General features: G+C 34.1%; 1 pseudogene; it reads right to left on the minus strand.

Moving 5' to 3' along the window:
- Positions 1-19,218, minus strand: part of LOC101278491 (3-ketoacyl-CoA thiolase, mitochondrial-like) — a 39,251-nt pseudogene extending 20,033 nt beyond the window's left edge.
- Between the last annotated feature and the right edge of the window lie 1,480 nt (positions 19,219-20,698).

A 20,698-nucleotide genomic window follows, 5' to 3' on the forward strand; every position in this document is an offset into this window, starting at 1 on the left:
ATGCATGTTCAAACTCACACAGACACACACACACACACATCTTAAGATTGGAATTTTACATAGATAGAGGAAGGCTCTAGTAATATTACTACAGTTATTATATATTTGTATGAGTTATTTGCCTTTCCACTCATTTAATCATGTGGACTCACTGAAAGCAAACAAGAAGTAAATAATGAAACTTCATTGATTCTTACTTATGTTTACATCAGGCTTTGAATCTTTACTATATAAGGGTAAACAGGAGTTTTTAAATGATTAAGATGTATGATGCAGTGGTATGTGGCTAGAATTAAGTTGCTTTGGTGTTTCTCAAGCATAACAGTGCTGTGCAGTGCCTTGGCATATGAAACTCTCTCCTAGTTCTGTTTCTGTCAAATACCCAATTTATGTGACAATTACTAAGCCACCATTTTGGGTATATATTTATATATCTGTTTTTTTCTATAAAATCAATGGAACATGTATAATTTACTTTTGAATCTATGTAAGTCTAGATTTATATATAAGGACATATGTTACTGACATTCATTTGATAAATAAATTAAGTCACAGAAAGTCATTTAATATTTGCATACAAAATAAGGCAACTTTGAAGAGTGCATCTTCTATATAACAATTCACTGCATTAACACATAATTCTGCAAATGAATACTTACTAATGCATTTTAGAGTCAGAATTAAGACTCTGAAATCTGTAGAGCAGTGGGCAAAAAGAGTGGTCTGACCAAATTGGAATTTCCATTTTCTTTTGATAATGTATTTGATATTCTTTCTAAAATCATGACTCTTGTTTTATCTCAAAGGAAGTTTTACAGACTTCATAATGCTACCTTTTATTTTGGTTTTAAAATTCTGTTGGAAGCAAAGCAATCTAATGATGTGTTTCAGATTTACTCTATCCTCTATAATCAAGTTGCTGAATGCAGTTGCTTTGATAACTTTGATTCGTTGGAGAGACTCAGACCTTATATTATTCTAGATAAATTCCATCTTTGGAAACATTATACCACAGTCATGAAAATGAATACCCTTTTAAAAAGTTGGCTTTTAGGTATGAGAGTGATTAATTTCTTCAAATTCTGAGTCTATGTTTCCTCATTAAAGAGGAAACATTTTACTGGGGAATGCATCTATGCTAAGCCCACTTAGGAAGGTTTTTTCCTATTCAAACCTGGTGCTAACAGTATTGTTCTCCTCAACAAGCCTTTTATATTTCTTATCCCTTGAAAAGGGGTTACAATATGTCTGCAATTTCTTATTGACTTGGAATTTGCCTAATTGTTTCCCTAAGTGTACTTCATGGAACTGATCTGAAGCATTAAAAGGATTTACATAAAGAAAAATGATGGTCAAATAAATTGCAGAAATGTAGAGCTGAAGAGAAGCTAAATGTTTTCTTAATCACATTTATTTACTCGCATAAAGAATTTTCAAAAACAATACAAAATAAAGCTAACCAAAAAAAGTACGTTCTCTGAAAATGATTTTAGGAAACTCTGCCATATGTGAACATGTAAAGGAAGTGAATGCAAATTTTAACTCCCAGGAACAAAGCCCAAACACACTTTGGGTCTTCTTTTTCCTAAGAGGAAATGGATCACAATCAAGCTAGATAATATTTGAAAGTAAACATAGAATCAAATTCTTATTATACATGCTTTTGTTCATAACTGCTCCAATCCTGGTAAGCAAAGCATGGCTGATATCTTTAAAATATTTCTGTACCCAGCTTATTGCTCATAATTGAATCTAAACCCTAGACTAATTTTCCAAGCTAAACTCTCACCTCTCTCTGACCTGCTCATCCTGCTCTGGCCTATTTGCTTCTCTCTGCCTCCTGAAAATACCAGCCTAGTTTCTGCATCAGTGTTTGGTATTTCTAATACATGATTAATATGTATACTAAGGTTGAACCAATTAGTAAGTATATTGCAAATAATGAAAACCAGTATTTTCATGATTGGGAAAAGAAATTACAAATAAGGAAAGATGGAATGAAACTTGGAATGTTGGATTGGAATTGTAGAACACATAATTTAAAAAAAAATTAGATGATAAAAATCCATTCTCCCCCCCCCCAAAAAAAACAACCACAAAGCAAAAATAACCTTCCAAAATGAAAATAAGACTTAGTATTTATTTTAAATACTAAAATACAAATTTAGTATTTATTAGTATAGTATCCTATGCAAAAATTTCCAAATATGATACAAACGACTGAGTATCTTTTTTTATGTAACAATTTCTCTTGGATTATTTTTTCTTCTCTTTTTAAAATTTTTTGTTCTTTTGGTTCTTTCTCTCTCTCTCTCTACACACACACATGTACATGTACACATACCCCTATATACAGACAGACATTTATGTATATTTTGGCATCTGTGAGAAATAAAATAAAACAGTGGAACAGAAAAGCATGTACACTATAATCTAAGAAGACATACTAAAAATAAAAGTATACCTGAATCTGTATATTGAAAGGGCTTGTGTATCAGTGAACATTGACCTAGAAACTTCAAGGTGGGTCCTATCAAAATTGTCAGGCAATAAAGATAAAAGAAGAAATGTTTAGGGCCTTCAGGCAAAAAGACCAAGTTTACTAATAAAGGACAAATAATCAGATTGGTGTCAGACTTCTTGATTTTTGACAGAACAGGGAATGTAAGTCAACAAAGAATTCAGAAAAGAAAAATGATCCAAAGATTTTTCATCTAGCCAAGTTGCCGTTCAAGAATCAAGTCTATAGGAAGCTACTGAACATGCAAAAACACAAGGAGCACTTCGAATCCTCCTGAGAAATCTACTAGAAAATGAGCTTCTTCCAACCAAGAAATGATAATAAACATTTTAATAAAATGTATGCATTGAAAATATTTAATTATAGATCAAAGAGTAGAAGTTTGGAACAAAGGCTATAACCAATATAAAACTGAGAAACATATTGACAAGATAGAAATAATACAACTAAAAATGTGGAAGGAGAAGAGAGGGACAGCAAAAGTCAGAATTAAGCTCATAGATTTTTATACAGTCATATGAGAATCTGTTTCTGTCAGCTTGGGCTGCCATAACAAAATACTATAGACAGGGTGGCTTAAGTAACAGAAATTCATTTTCTCACAGTTCCAGAGTCTGGAAATATGAGATCAGAGCGCCATCATAGTCAGATTCTAGTGAGAGTTCTCTTCCTAGCTTGCAGATACTTGCTTCTTGCACGTCTTCACAGGGGAGAGAGAGAGAGCTCTCTGATGTCTCTTCTTATAAGAGTACTAATCCTATCGTGAAGACCCCACCGTCATGACCTCATCCAAACCTAATTATTTCCCAAAAGCTTCATCTCCAAATACCATTACACGGCGGTTTAGGGTTTTAGTATATGAGTTTGGGGAGGATGAAATTTAGTCCATAGCAGAGTCCAAAGATTTTTTGGTAGCTACAACACCCATATTAAAAGTTTAAGCAGGGAAAAAAAAGGATAAGAGTACTACATATGTTATTAGTATAATCATAGCCATTAGAATAAAAACATGAGCTTCATAAATGCCAGAGCAATAATACTGGACAAAGAAAAAAAACGCATAGAGGAATGGAATACAGTATATATAACATAAACAAAAAATATCATGATAGAATCAAAGCCAAGCATATTTGTTATATCAAATAAATGTGAATGCAATTGACACTGATTAAACATACAAAAAAATTTAATTGGCTCATAAAGTGAAACTAATTTTAATACTGTATTCAAGAGGCATACCCAAAGCAAAGTGACTCTAAAGACTAAAATTTAAAGGATGAGAAAACTATACCATCCAAGAGAAAGTAAACAAAGAAATCAAGTATTGCTATTCTGATACTAGAGAAGGCAGAATTCAGACACCAAATATTAGATATAATCAATAAAGAACAACTTTAAATTCTAAGAGCCACACTCATAGTAAATATAGAACAGTTATGACCATGTACGCAAGAAATGAGCACAATCAACTTTATAAATAAAATATTATATGAGAGCCAAAAAATAGAAAGAAATTTATTCATAGAAGAAGAACTTAACACACCATTATCAGCTCAAGAAATGTTAAGTGGCAAAAGAGTAGGTAAAAATATAAAATACCTAAACAGTATTATAAAAAGATCATAGATCTTATAAAGATATACCAGCACTTAAAACCCCATATTAGAGAATATAATTTCATCTCAGGTAAACATAGGACTCACACAAATTGATCACACATTAGAACATAAAGAAAGCATCAATAAATTCAGCAAAGAAATAATGCAAACAATAATTTTATCACAAGGCAATGAAACTTAAAAAATAAAAAAAAGAAATTAATAACAAATTATTTAAATAAAATGGGTGAATTTCATAAAAAATGCAACTGATCAAAACTGACAGAAGAAAAAATAGAAGACAACATATACCAAATAAAGAAATTTAATTTGTCATCAATCCCACCAAAAGAAAACCCCAGGTCCAAATGGTTTGGTGAATTCTGTCAAACCTGAAAGAACAAATAGACCCAATTTGCATAAACTATTTCAGTGTATAGAGGAAGAGAGAGCATTGACTAACTTGTATTATGAAGCTATTATAATTAAGAAAAATCTAGTAAAGACATTACAAAAAAATTTCTAGACCAATTTCCCTTATGAATATAGATACCATAATCCTAATTATAATATTAACACATTAAATCCAATAATATTTAAAAGTGTAAGCCAAGGCCAAGGGGGATTTATCCAGTACTGCAAGATTGGATTAACATTTAAAAACAACCAATAGAATTCACTATATTAACACGATAGAGAAGGGATTGTATTATCATTTCAGTAGGTGCAGAGAAAGGATTTGAAAACTTTTAAAAACATTTAACACCTATTAAAGATAAAAAATTGTCAGTATAATAATAATAGTAGGAAACCTCCTCAATCTGGTAAAGGGCATCTGTGAAAATCCCAGGGCTAATAATACACTATATAGTGAAGGACTGAATTATTTCCCCCTGAGTTTAGGGACAAGTGATGACACCTGGTTTCACTACTACCATTCAGTATTGTACTGAATAAATAATACATCTACCTTTCATCATTGCTTCAATTTTCTCAGTGAAGTAGAAACCCAGGTTATTATTTGAAACAGTGAAGACTGAGGATGTTTTATTTGGGGTTTGAAGAGAAAGGAGAAGAGTGAGAAAAAGTGAACTCTGCATGTGGATAAATGAATTTGCAATGGAAGTACAATATCATGTCTGGTTTCAGCAGGGCCTGTTTTTGTTGTAGTGCTGGCATGATGTTCCCCATTGAGATAGGTGAGGGTTTTTCTCCAGATGCCCAGTGATGAGAAACGGTTTCTACCTCAAAGTTGTGCTTCCTTTAACACATTTTCCAAATATGCTAATCATGCTATTTTAGAAAGGACAATTATTTCTTTAAATGGTTATTAAATTTTGTAGTAAACTGCTTTAGAATCTCTCAAGTCAAAATGAATGAGAATGTAAATATTTTACAACTGATAGTTTTTTAAAAGGTAGACACCCAAATTTAGTAACACACATGGAATTAAGTATAAAGTCTAACTTTAACTGAAAGGAGACCGTTAAACAGAATTGATTTTCTGTGAATTACATGGATAAATATTTTTTCATGTATTTCTCTTTAAATTATTTAACTTCAATATATTTAAACAAAAAATTGTCATCAAAGAAATTACATCTTTTTTATAGAAATAGTAGATTAACACATGACTGGTTAATATTTGGCATTTTAGACCTCAGGAATGAGTCATATTTTGGTGAGTCTAAAGATATTCTTAGGAATCCTTATTATTTGAACACAAATGGAGATGCTTTCATTATTATGACAACATTGTCAGCATATTGCTTTAAAACAGATTAATGTTATAGAGAAGAAATGCATTAAAAGACCTTTTTAATTCAGGCCTGTTTCCAAGAAGTAGCAGTAATGTTATTTATGGTTTAATAATTGTAAATAAATTTATATTTAATTTTTGCATGTGAAATCATAGTTTACCAAAAAGTTAGGCAACTACAGCATGAATCACCCTCAACAAAATACACAGATTGAGATTCTATGACACAGAATATCAAGCAAGAGTAACAGTATTAGAAGACAATGTACTTTAATAAAAAAGCATCTGATAGAATATGCTTTGCTTCCTATAAACTGCTGTCTCCAATTTCTTGGCAATGTAAATTAGTTCAGAAAATGTGTTCCACAGTGTGTGGTGTGACGTAGATCATAAAATAAAGGAACAAAGAGGGAGAGTGTGCTTAAGTGGACTCATTATAATAGTTCAATAAAGTGTGCATGCTTTTCAAATAAGTGCTGTTCAGAAAATCAGTTGTAATTTGTTAATAATTCGAGCCTTTTCTACATAAATAGTCTAGACTGATGCATTTCCTTCTTACTCTTTTTTTTTTTTGATAGGAAAAAAAAATCTTGTAGCAGCAGAACTCAAAATGAAAGCCAGTATGGCTAAACATAGGATACTAGGATACAAATCATGGTTCTTTATGTTGCATTTAATAGAGTTTTGTGTTGAGTGGATTTTCCTCTCTGATACATTTTATTGTAACAAGTCCAAAGTTTCACTGAGACCAAGTCAGAACAGATTTGAATAATAAAGCATGTGAGACAAGTGACAAAGATCTCTCAAAACATGGAGGCTCAGGCTTGTCAAATGTCCCGTACCTTGCCAAACAAAAGAAGAAATAAATAGTTGTATATAAGATAAAATTAGGTGAAATAGAGATGAGGAAATGGAAAGGAGGGCGTTTCCCTGGTGGTGCAGTGGTTGAGAGTCCGCCTGCCTATGCAGGGGACACGGGTTCGTGCCCTGGTTTGGGAAGATCCCACATGCCGCGGAGCGGCCTGGCCCGTGAGCCATGGACGCTGAGCCTGTGCGTCCAGAGCCTGTGCTCCGCAACGGGAGAGGCCACAGCAGTGAGAGGCCTGCGTACCGCAAAAAAAAAAAAAAAAAAAAAAGAAAGAAAAGAAAAGAAAAGGAAATGGAAAGGAGGAAGCCAAGACATAAGGAAGTAAAAATAAGCTGAATCTCTGGATCCTTCATAAGCAGATAAAAACAGTTTTTAAACTTTCTTATTTCATGTTATCCTTAGTGTCTGGGTAAGATTTTTTTCCTTATGTTCCTAAAACAAAAGAAATACACAGTATCCATGTTGCATTATTAAGTAGTTAAGTACAAACAACTTCATCAGGATTTATGTTCTAACAACTTAGTAGTCATTTGAGAAAAATTGAACACAGAATATAAAACAAAATTATGTCATTAAATAATCACAATTATTTACTAATAAAATGCGTGTTTTAGCAGCTGCTCAAACCTTTCCCATTTATCTGCACATAGACCCCTGAATGCCATGCTGCCTCTAATTCTTCCTTCTCCTGCTCTATTCACTCATTATTCCTTTCCAAAAGTCCCATCCTGAGATGGGGAGCTGTCAGCTCACATAACCTTGAGGACAGTGTAGTATAATGTCAGTTCTGATTATAGGTTTTGCCTGAGTCTGATGAACAGCCTTACTAGAATTCTCATGCAAAACTCTGTAAATCCTTACACAGGCATGTCAACAGTAGACTGCAATAAAAAAGTGATAAATTTTAAGGGGGAAAACACTGGAACCTACATGAATGCATAACAGAAGCACACACGCAGATTTTTGTCATGAATCGAGTAGAAATTCCCAGAGATGATATCACATAATTTGATACCTGAAAAATGAATGAGAGTATAGCAGACAAAAGAGGGGGGTGAGGAAATATAGTGTGACTCTAGTATAAAGAGTGAGGTTTGATATGTAATCTGTGTCGTATCATGAAGCGTTTATAAATCGTATTATAAATCGTTTATAAATCGTATTAAAATCGTTTATAAATCGTAACACGCATGATGAGATCGGTATTAAAAGATGGTGGCTCTGGCTGCAGTATGGATTATGGTGTTCTAGCTAGGTTTTCTTGTTTGCAAGGAACAGAAAGTCCCTTAGACTAACTCAAGCAAGGGAAGGGAGTTATCTTGGTCCCTGCAAAGCTAAATATCCAGCCGTAAAGGGAGAAAGTCTCATGAGTAACCCTAAATGAGAACAGTAATGAAGGAAGGTCTTATGGAGGCTGCAGAAGATGGGTAACTCTAAAAAGCTCAGTAGAAAGAGAATACAGATCTTCCCCAGTACACTAATTTTCTTTACCCTCTTGTTTCCTTTTTAATTTGCTGGATGATTGTTTCAATACCCTATGTCTTTTCTATACTATCATTTCTTTTTGCACGTAGCTTCTGATTTTATGCCATTGCTTTAATCGGGATCTTTTTGTGTCTCCTAGTGTATCTTATAGCTTCCTTCTACTTATGCATATTTCAGTTTCAGGTCCCAGGATTAACTCATCTAAGTATTTCCCAGATTAGAGTCCACCGAGAGAGAGAGAGAAAGATAAACAGACGTTGAGAAAGAGAGATTGCTAACTCTAACTTGCCTTTTAATGACAACAAAAATTATAGCTTAATTGCTTTCAAATCAATGGTTATTCCTATTAGATAAACTATAACTATCTAGAGGGTAAACATTTATGGACACATATTTGCAACATGAATAAAGCCAAAGAGCGGGACAATTTCCCTTAGAAGCAGCTGTGAATAAGACAGAAGCCAGGGAGGAAATGTAATGGTCTCTAATATAGAAAAGGGATGGCAGTGATCTAGAGTTAGGGCCAAAGGAAAGAAGATCATTAGGTGGATTATAGAAAGGTTTGTTGGCCAATTAAACAATCTTGCTAACTGGCTAGGTATGAGGTTGAAGAGAGATAAAGGAGTTAAGCATCAGTGAGGAGATAGTGGTAACTTTAGGTGACATACTGCATACAATAGTAACAGCATGTAGAAGCACCAGTGTTAAGCTTCTATACACACTTATCAAAAATTACTTTCTATGTTACGTGATGATTGATGATGATAATATGTTAATTGTATTATTAACCATTGGAACTAATATTGATCTATCATTGATTTAGGACATGCACTCATAACATGAAAAAAAGCTATTTCTATAATAATTTATTGATGCTAAACTTGTATTACAGTTTCTCTAAAAGGCCCTTGCAGCATACAGAGAATGTGATTACTCTGGGCAATTAATAGAATCCTTTCAATAGTGGGGTTAACTAGCCAAGACATCAGAATATAAATCTTTATAATCAAAAAAGAAGAAGAAGAGTACAATTCCACTTTGAACATTTAATAAATTAATTTTTTACACTAAGATAACATAAAGAAAACAGAAAAGGACTCTGAAAACATAATTTTGCCACGGCTTAGTTTTTGCCATCGTAAGCGAATGCTATTCTGGGATATCCATTTTATTATAGTCTGGAGAGAATTTGTTGATTTAGATATATTGCCTCCCTTTTTGTTACTGCCTAAAGGAAGCCTAGTTCTTTACTGTAGTATATGTCGCTGTGAGAATTTATAAAAATCTTGAAAAAATATAGCCTTCTTCATGGTACAGTGCAGTACTAATGAGTCTTACCAAATCAAAACATTGTTTTTCTCTCCATAAAGCTTCATAACTAAGTATCAGAGATCATCTCTAACCCCATACTTTTTAAAACTTGCTCTTGAATGTAGATTCTGGTTAGCCTAGGACAGCCCAAATTTATACCTGTTGCTCCAGCTCAATTATTACCAGTGCCTCCTTTCACTCAAATATTTCCTGATTTGGAGAATATAGTGCAGTCGGCCCTCAGTATTTGCAGAGCATTCACGGATAAGGAAGGCTGACTCTCCTATACCATTTCATATGAGGGACCCGAGCATCCCTAGATTTTGATACTCATGGGAGCTCCTGGAACCAATCTCTCATGGATACTAAGGGACACTATATGATTTTCCTGTTGATGACCATTACCTAGTGCTACATCAGTGCAGTTTTTAAATCTCTGGACTACAAATATATTCTTCAAAACACAAAAGGTTAATAGGACATCACAGAAATGTCAATTTAGATTTTTCTGGAAAGCTGAGGAAAAGTCAAAGAAGCTAAGACCTAAATATCTAGTACTTTTTATTTTATAAACATATATTTTCAGTAATAAAATCATTTTACTTAATTAAAAACTTCTTAAAATATATATTGCATTTAAATATGCTCAACATTTGTGTAATAAGAAAAAATCATCAAAAATAAAGTGCATATAAAATGTAGTTAAAATAAGTTTGCTTTGAAAATGAGAATTCAGACATATATTTGTTTCTATGCCTTCTTCAAACTTCAAACTTCCAACACCTCTTCCCGCATCTTTACTGATGGTCTTATGTGTATATTGCATTGATAAAAATGGAAGTAATCGAAGTAAACTTATACAACTAGCTTCCTCTCCCCCGTCCACACACACATCTTAACTACTTGCATCTGTGGCATGTCCTCTGCTTTGTACTTGTTCCTGTGCACAAGGTGTCCACGGTTCTGGAGAAAGCCAGTCCCTCTATTCTGTAGTAGATCTTTTCCTCCTCTTACCTATTTAAGGATATCACTCCAGATTTCCTGCCTTTTAATGTTTGTAATTTCCCTCTTAACTGATTGGCCACTCCCTCCTATCATTCTTTAGCATTTCTTTCTGATCTCAAAGTAACCATTATTATAAGAAATAATTTGAATTATTTCTTAAAATCTTTTGAAAATAGATCACACACAATAATATGCTCTAGAAATAAAATACCTCTTTAATCTTATAATAAATTATTCTGATGTGCTCTTTTAAAAATAGATTCAAGTTATATAAGTCAAAGTGAAAGAAATATCAAGTCAGGAATAAATTTGTAATGTAATGGGATTTTACATTATTGAATTCCAAAATCCTTAATGGTTGTTACATGAGGGGTCTTTCTTGAATTACTATTTTGGTATCTTTTCCTAACTTTGCTTCTCCCACTTTTCGTTATCAATACTGACCAGCAAAATAAGACCTCCAATATACTTCCTCTTAGAAAGGAGAAAGCTTTATATCTATTCTCTTTTGTACATGCAATATTCTTCTTAATAGATGAATGAATATCTCAATGAATCACTGTTATTCAAATTATCTTTTAAGCCAATCCACTTAAACAAAATTATATAGCTGATATATAATAAGTGTTTACTCTATATTGCAAAACATCTTACTAAGTTAGCGCATATAATCCTTATAGCTACACATTTAATTTAACATTATCATTCTTATTTTATAGATAGTGAAAACAGAGGCTAAAGAGGAAGGTAACCACTTGAGGTCACACTGCTAAGAAGGATGGAGAAAGAATTACTCAAGTCTGTACCTTTAACCACTGTGTCAATTACTTATACTTCTCTTTTTGTTCTTTGCCATCATACTACTCTAGACCACTGTTTTCCCTCTTTTGGACCAAATCTCTAACTAGTTTTTCCATTTCTGTCTTTTCTTCTGTATAATTTACTCTCCCTACAATAACCAAATGAGAATTTATGGCTGCCCTGCTTAAAACCCCTAGTAACTTTCCATTGCCTGAGGATGAATTTCAAATCCTTAGTAACACTGACAAGTCACTGCATCATCTGCATCATGCTGAAATCTACACCAGCGGCCTTCAGCTTTGTTTGTATAGAACAGACGCTTTTAAAAACTATTGATGTCAGGGCCACCCCCGAGGTCACTTAAATAGGATCTCTGAGCAGGGGGGCTCTCCAGGCAATCATTGTGTTCAGTCAGAGATGAGTACTCTGCCCTTATTGCCTCCTTTGGAGCCACTCTTCACTCTGTAAGTTCTATGCGCTCTTTTGTTGTGTTAATTGATAATATGTTTATTAATTAATCTCTTGTGTTAATTGATAATATGTTTATTAATTAATCTCTTTTGTGCATTTACAACTCAATCTACACTAATGTCTAATCAATATAGCCTTTGCTAATATCCTATTTGATTGTCATTCTTAGAAGTCATGATACATAATTGGTTTTATTGTAAGAAAGCCCAGTAGTTAGTCGAGTGCAGATAATTTACCATGAAGTTTCTATGCATATGATAACAAATCACCAATTACAACTGTGAATGAAAAGTAAACAAAAATATTTTATCATATTATTTTTTAAATATAGATAGACCATCTTTTTATTGAAATTAAATATTTTGCATTATTCATATTTATCTAAATATAATATATATCCAATAAAATTTCATGATTATGAGAATTCATAATTGAATTCATATTATTTACTGACCATATATTAGGGCACTGAACCAAGAGTTTGGGGAATGTGTAGAGTTCAATCCCATATGAATCTTGCACGATGATTATAATTTATTAAGAAGATAAACTATATATGAACCTAAATGATTGTATCCTAATACAGGAAATCATGCGATATGAATGGTAGAGATAAAATGGCTGTAGGATGAGGACACATAGTAGCACAGCTCTAAAGCATAAAATATAGATTGTCTTAAGTCCCCAAAATATTCCAAAACAGTTGTAACAGTATTTCTCCTCTGAGGCAAAAAAAAAAAAAAAAAAAAAGTGCTTCATATGCTTCTATATTATACGTAAATAGAAAACCTTTTACTATTTCCTAGGACAATATTTGAGTTATAATTTAGTTTACAATTCTTTTGATATGTTTGGAAATAACTAGGAAAAATAATTGGCAAAATATATTTCTTTCTATAACAGTGGCATAAAATACGTATGTTAATCACCAACAGATTTAAGAAACTACTCCAGAAAAGAATTTGAAACACAGATCTCTCATACAGCTGGCAGTTATAGTGTGTTATCTCCCTAATGCAGTACCATCACAGGTAAATGAAGAAAATGTCTTTTTATATTTTAGATTAGCCACAAGAGGGAACTCACAGAGAACTGTTAATGTAAGTGAAACATATTAACAATGATGAAAAGTGTTAGTCTGCAGAGTTCAAACACAGTTCATTCTCTCTTATTATGTTTTAGTCCTGTGATGCTTGAAAGGAAGTTTTGAAGATACCAATTACTTTTCTTACAATTCCTGAACTCATTTCACAAATTTTAAGGGTTTTTTGTATGTCTTATTATAAGATTTGACTATTTGATTAATTTTTTTTTTAAGGCAAGTATTGGAGATCTTTAATAAACATAGTTTTGAACTGACTGAGCTACTTTCACTGCAGTGTCACTCTGGGATCTTGGAAGTCATCTAATCTCTTTGCACATGATCTTTTCACTGATACTAGGGGAATAACAACATAAATACATTAATATTCACACCTCTTTTCAAAACGTGTTTCAATGTCTGTAATATAAATCCAGAAGTAAATAGTGTAGTAATTGTATTATAGTATTGGCATTTTAAGTTTCACACCATATTTGGCCCTGGGAAGATACTGAAAGAAATCTTATCCCCTCCAAATTTGGCTACAATAATTATGAAGACTGAATTTGAAGGTGTCTCGCTTCTTGACATTTCTTTCTTCTAGGACAAGCATCAGTTCAAATATTAATCGAGGAAGGGAGGTGGATAGTGCAAGCCTTTAGCACCCACAGTGAAATACAAGATATGCTGATCAGAGAATCTGTAGGTAAAGTGAGTTTGCTGGCTTTCTTACTTATTCGGTGACATTTTTGTCTCTGTAACTCCTGGTAAATATCTAAATATGTAATCACCTGATTAGGTTAATGCTACCAAAAAACTTGTGCTAGTTTTGTAGTTTAACTTATTGCTACTCAGGATTTCTTTTTTCCTTTTGATGAAAATGTATTTGGGGTAGAAAAAACATTTTTTACATCTGTATATAATATATTTGGTCATAGGTTTTAATAACAGAAAATAGCAATTGGTGATACTGTGACAAGTTTTAAGCAAGTACATGGACACTGAATCAAAAATAAGCAAGTGAACAAACAAACTTTCCCTTATTACTCATTTAATGCAAGAAAGCTTTAAAGTAATGAATTTCAATGTATTGTCCTGAAATTGAATGCCCTTAGATCTAAGATATTGACACCATAATTAAGTTGAGGTATTGTTATAGCTGAGAAAAGGGGATATTTAAAGCATAGTTTAAATATCTTTACCAAAATGCCAAAAAACTTAATAAGGACAATGAAGCAGTGTCTAGTTTATAAAAGTTAGACTTAAAACTATCTCAGCATCTTTGTGGACATGTTGGAAGATCTAAATAAACACCATGGCAATCATTTTTGAAAAAAAAGTCCATGCTGTTAAATTTTGAACTTCGGTTGCTTAAAGATAGGAAAATATAATAATAAAAATTTAGCACACTTAAGTTAACAAAACACTTCCAATATAGTTGTCTCATCATATTTCCAAAGATTCTCCACATCCCAGAAAGTAAAATTTATGTTAGAGAAATCAAGGTCCTATATAGACCTCTGATGGCAGAAAACAACCTGAAACCTAGGTATCATGAGTAATGCTCAGATTATCTTTGCACACTTTTTCTTGCAACTGTTACAAGTTCTATGGAAGGATACATCACAATATATCTCAGAACAATTGAGACCTTGTTAAATTTTTTATTGCAAACTTGGCTGAAATATATATTTTTAATACCAATTTACTTGCCCTGCCCTAAAGTTACAGAATGGGAATCTCTGTGTTGGCATTTGAAAAAATTCCTACGTGTGATACCATTTTGCAGAAATGCCATGAGATATTTAGTAAGTGGATTTGCTACTTTCTGTAGTCAATATACCTTCAACTATAATGTCTACCTTAAACTTAATGTGGTAGGGAGAATAATAGCCTTTCACAGATGTCCATTCCTGAAACCTGTGCATATGTTAGATTATACAGCAAAGGGGAATTAAGGTTGCAGATGAAGTTATGGTTGCTAATCAAGTGACCTTAAAATGAGGGCGTTATCCTCGATTATCTAGGTGGATCCAATGTAATCACAAAAGTCCTTAAAAGTATATGTGGGAGGTAGAAGAAGAGAATCAGAGGGAGATGTGATTGTGCAAGAATGGTCAGAGAAATATAATATTGCACACTTTGAAGATGGAGGAAGGGGGTCATGATCCAATAAATGCAGGTGGATTGTAGAAGCTTGACAAGATGAGGAAATGGATTCCCTTCCCTTACCTAACCAGAGCCTTCAAAAGGCAATGAAGTCCTGTCAACACCTTGAATTTAATCCAGTGAGAACCAAATCAGACTTCTGACCTACAGAAATGTAAGATGATAAATTCGTGTTGGTTTAAGCCACTAAATTTTGGTAAATTGTTACAAGGCTATAGAAAAATATTATAGATAAAGAATTTCAAGGGTTTTGATAGAAAACATCTAGATTTCCTTGAATAAACTGTTAGTAGTAATATGGATATTAACAGCTGTGCTAGGGAGGGCTCAAAACAAAGTCAGGGTCTTCCCTGGTGGTGCAGTGGTTAAGAATCCCCCTGCCAATGCAGGGGACAAGGGTTCGAGCCCTGGTCCAGGAAAATTCCACATGCTGCGGAGCAACTAAGCCCGTAAGCCACAACTATTGAGCCTGCATGCCTAGAGCCCGTGCTCCGCAACAAGAGAAGCCACCATGGTGAGAAGCCCTGTGCACCACAACAAAGAGTAGCCCCCACTCGCTGCAACTAGAGAAAGCCCGTGCACAGCAATGAAGACCCAACACAGCTAAAAATAAAAATTAAATTAAATTTAAAAACTAAAAAAACAAAAACAAAGTCAGGATCATGGTAGAAAAAACATGTATTGCCTTAGAGAATACCTACTGCTCTGAATAGACTATAGAAATATGAACACTAAAGGCACTGCTGGTAAAAGTTCAGAAGGAAATGGGGAAGTGCTATTGGAAATCTGGGAAAGAGGCTCCTTGCTGTACAGTGAAAGAAAGCTTAGTGGAATGAGGTCCCACTATTATATGGAAAGCAGAACTTGTAAATGGAGAAAATGGACATTTATCTGAAAGAATTTCAAGCATAGTGTTAAAGGTATGACATGGTTTCTTCTTACTGCTCACAGAAAAATGAGAGAGGAAAGAGATGGATTAATGGAAGAACTATTAAACAAAAATGAAAGTGGAACTTGATGATTCAGAAATTTTTCAGCCTTCCTAGATAGCAAAGGACTCTACAGTTAAGAGATTCACTCTTCCTAGAGAAAATGCTAAGGACTCAGGAGTTGAGGTAGTCAATTAGAACAACAAGCTAAATGGAAAGTAGCAAATAAGCCTTCACTTACTTACAGCAACAGTGAACTCAAGGGGCAAAAAGAAGCACTCGCTCACTTATGTTCCATTTTTCCCCATGGAAGAGCACCAGGAAAGTCAAGTGGATACAGGGCAGACAAAGAGAATCACGTCACTGTCAAAGAGCCCTGATAAATATAGGCTTCTGTCTATTTATGAAACCTTCAGCTAGGAAGTAGGGAGATAGCCAAAGTCTCCAATAATGAGGTTTTAGTGTAGGAGCCTGGGAATTTTCTCAACTGAGGCCTCTGATTAAAAGGTGTCAGAATAGAGGCCCCTGGGTTAGGAATGCAGCTATGCATATGAACATGGCTGACCTACGGAAGCGAGCGGTGCTGAGCCTTTGAATGAAAGTCTAGAAAACTGCAAGGCCTTGGATGTGTACCAAATCTGGTGTGTGGGGAATAGATTATTCTCATGAAGCCTGCCCTGTAATTGTCTGTAGTTGGACCCAAAAGATCCCAATAGGTTTTCGGCTTGTGGCCAAATTCCTCACAATCTTTTTCAAATTTAGCACTTCAGAAAGAAAAAAAGGTCAGAGTATTTAGTTGCAGAAAAAGCAATCAGAAGATATTAAGTATGTTATGAATAGATCCCCTGAGCCATCTCAGCAGAAGACAAAAATAGATATGAGGTTATTTAAGAAAAATCTGTGGAGGGATCTCTTCCCCAATGGAGTGAATTTCTCTGACATACACAGGAGACCCACAAAATTCTTGAGAATTTTTAACTAGAAGAAACACTGCATTTTGGACGTGAAAGGACAGAGAGAGTATGTGAAATAAAAAAAAAAGGCTGTTGAGGACTTCCCTGGTGGCACAGTGGTTAAGAATCCACCTGCCAATGCAGGGGACACGGGTTCAATCCCTGGTCCGGGAAGATCACACATGCTGCGAGGCAACTAAGCCCGTGTGCCACAACTACTGAGCCTGTGCTCTAGAGCCTGCAAGCCACAACTACTGAGCCTGCGTGATGCAACTACTGAAGCCCATGCGCCTAGAGCCTGCGCTCTGCAACAAGAGAAGCCACCGCAATGAGAAGCCCGCGCACCACAACAAAGAGTAGCCCCCACTCACCACAACTAGATAAAGCCTATGCACAGCAATGAAGACCCAACTCAGCCAACAATAAATAAATAAATACATTTATTAAAAAAAGAAAAAAAGGCTGTTGTACTTTCAGATGTCTAAAGGCAAGTCTGATAAAACCACTCAGCTGCAAACATGTGATCTTTAATGAAAATAAAAGGATGACTCAGTGAGTGGAGTCATGGGCCTGGAGTGCAGAGTGGCACCAGCTATTCACAGGCCTTAAAACCTAATGGAGTTTACCCCGCTTGATTTTGATAATGCTTGGCACTAATGTTTCCTTTTTTCCTTCCATTTTCACCTTTTTAAATTATTATTATTATTATTTTTTGCGGTACGCAGGCGTCTCACTGTTGCGGTCTCTCCCCTTGCGGAGCACAGCCCCCGGATGCGCAGGCTCAGCAGCCATGGCTCACGGGCCCAGCCGCTCCACGGCATGTGGGATCCCCCTGGACCGGGGCACGAACCCACGTCCCCTGCATCGGCAGGTGGACTCTCAACCACTGAGCCACCAGGGAAACCCCATTTTCACCTTTTTTTGAACAGAAATATCTACCATTACTCCTATTTCTTTCTTACTATTGTATTCTAGGAATAGATAGCTTATTTTCTTGTTTCCCAGGTCCACAGATGGAAAAGAATTTTGCTCCAGAATGAATTACACACAAAGCCTCATCCAAATCTATCTAATTCAGATGATTTAGCTGATAAAATTTGGGACTTTTTTAACTGCTGTGATTAAATTGAGATTTTGCACTTTGAGTTGATGCTCTAATGGGTTGAGACTTTTTGGAGATCTTGATGAGAGGTGAATGTATTTTTCATGTAGGATAGACATGCATTTTTGCAGCCTAGAGGGCACACTGTGATAGGTACAATAGTAACTACCTTTACAAAAAATGTTCACATACTAATCCATGGAACATATGAATATGCTAAATTACACAGTAAAGAGGAATTAAGATTGAAGACGGACATAAGGTTGCTAATCAGCTGGCTTTAAATTAGAGACATTTTCTTGGATTATCTAGGAAGGTCCAATGTAATCACAGGATACTTAAAACTATAAGAGGGAAGCAGAAAAAGAGAGTCAGAGGCACATGTGACTATAGAAGAAAAATAAGAGAGATGTAAAGTTGCTGGCTTTGAAGATGGAGTTGGGGGCACGATTTAACTGATTGGAGCAATCTCTAGAAGCTGGAAAAAGCAAGGAAATTGATTCTTTCCTAGAGCTCCCAGGAACGAACGCAACTCCGCCAATATTTTGATTTTAGCCCAGTGAGATCTGTGTGCAACATCTAACCTTCAGAACTGTAAGATAATAAATTTCTGTTATTTTCAACCCTTGTTTGTAGTGACTTGTTACTTCAGCCATAGGGAGAAAAACAAAAACAAAAACTAACACACCTGGGATGGTGAAACGCTTGATTTACTATTCTTAATCAAATAGCTTGCAATTTAGTCAAAAAAAATTTAGTCAAAAATGCTACAACCTAACATTAACCCAACTTTTGACTTTTTTATGCATTAATTTAACCATTTTAAAAATCCCCCCAAGGAACATATATTCTTAATATAAAAATCAGCTGATGCCTATTTTTTGAATAAAAGCCTAAAATAAATTGAAATTGCCATTTGCATTTTTACAATACAAAATAATTTTAGGGATTGTATGTAGTATCATTTTGCTCTACTTAGTGTCTACAAAACTGCACAGGAGAAAAAAGTAATATAGTCTCTGAATCTCAAGACTGAATAAGTCTTTAAAGGCCAAGGTCTCTAACAATACCTTTAATGCTTTTATCCCTTTCTCAGCATCCCTTTCAATTTGTTTCTAGACTTTCCTTTGTAATGCTCTCTACTTTCTGAAGCATCTTACGCCATCCCTGGATTTATCAAATCAATGCAATTTTTGTTATTGTGGTTATTCATAATTGCCATAATGTTGAAGGTGTGATTAACTGGTAATCCTAAATGCCACAAGACTTAACTGAAGTAGCAATGTTTTATTTTTAATAGCAGAATAGATGAATTTTAGAACATTTTCATTCTCTTGGCCTTCTAAGCAAGCCTTTTGTACATGATTCTGACACACTGAAAGTTGGCATTTACTGCTTTTGTCCATCTGTCAAAATGGAATTTTGCCCGTTTTAAAATGTGATGAGACAACTATACTTGAACATAAGTGCCAGCAAAACACAGACATAATTTTTAACTCTGCATAGCATTTCTAGCATTATCCTTTGGGTATTACGATGTCTGTGGCAAATTTGATTTTCAATGGGAAAAAAAAGGTCGGTTTTAAACTCCATATCCTGCTGGATTACATGTTTTGTTCACGTCAAATTTTATTTTTATCTTATGCCATGTTCAGCCCTGGGAAGAAACTGAATCACTATTGTCTTTGTTAAAGAGCCATATGCCATTTAAAGATAATCACATCAAATCAGATGATAACATGTGAAAGTGTAAAGCACTGCACAGGTATGAGAGGTTATTTTATAACTAAAAGTATTATTGAGCTTCAGTTAACAATATCCTAAAATAATTTCCCTGCATAATCATTGTGAATAATTGTTTTTGAGTTATTTGGTATAGGAAGAAATAGTTTGCAGGCTAGAACACATTATTTAACATACGAAGACTAACCTGAGTATTTGGCACTTTTACCTTTCAAAAGCAATCTGATTACTACACGGATAAGCCATTTAACAGGAATAGAGCACTGGGTGTCTGCTGCTGAATAAACATGAACATGTTTAATATTTGTTTTTCTTAATTTTCTAAACTGTTAGAAAAACGTTGAATGCTGAATGAATATTTGTGCTAAAGATTAGACAAAAATAGGTTAAACACAAGACTCATTAAACATAAAGAACAAAGCAGGTAGTTACTATTTTATATAATAAGCACATTTTATATAGTAAAAATACTTTTGCCTAGTATTTTTATGCTTTTCAGGTAGTCTAACATATATTAAAAGTGAAAAATAGGCAATTTTCAGTTGACTATGGTTTTTACTAACAATCAGTCTTAATACTTTAATCCTAAACCCAAATAAAAGGGACTAAATAGAGGAGATGAAAAAATATTTTTATAATCTAAATGATTTAACCTTATTCAATGCTTACATATTTAAAACATAATGTCTTACCTGCTAAGACATTTTACCTATGTGTCAAATTTCTTTTACTTGTGGTCTCTCTAAAGAATCAGGAAGGATAGAGAAGGGGACATTTTATTTGGCTTTCAACATCATTTATTCGTCTTTGTATTGGCTATACATTCCCATGGTTCATAACCAAAAGAGTATACAAAGGTATACAAAAAATTCTTTTTCTCATTCTTGGAAAATTCACTCAGT

The sequence above is a fragment of the Orcinus orca genome, chromosome 7, assembly GCF_937001465.1.
Source record: "Orcinus orca chromosome 7, mOrcOrc1.1, whole genome shotgun sequence".
NCBI lineage: Eukaryota > Metazoa > Chordata > Mammalia > Artiodactyla > Delphinidae > Orcinus > Orcinus orca.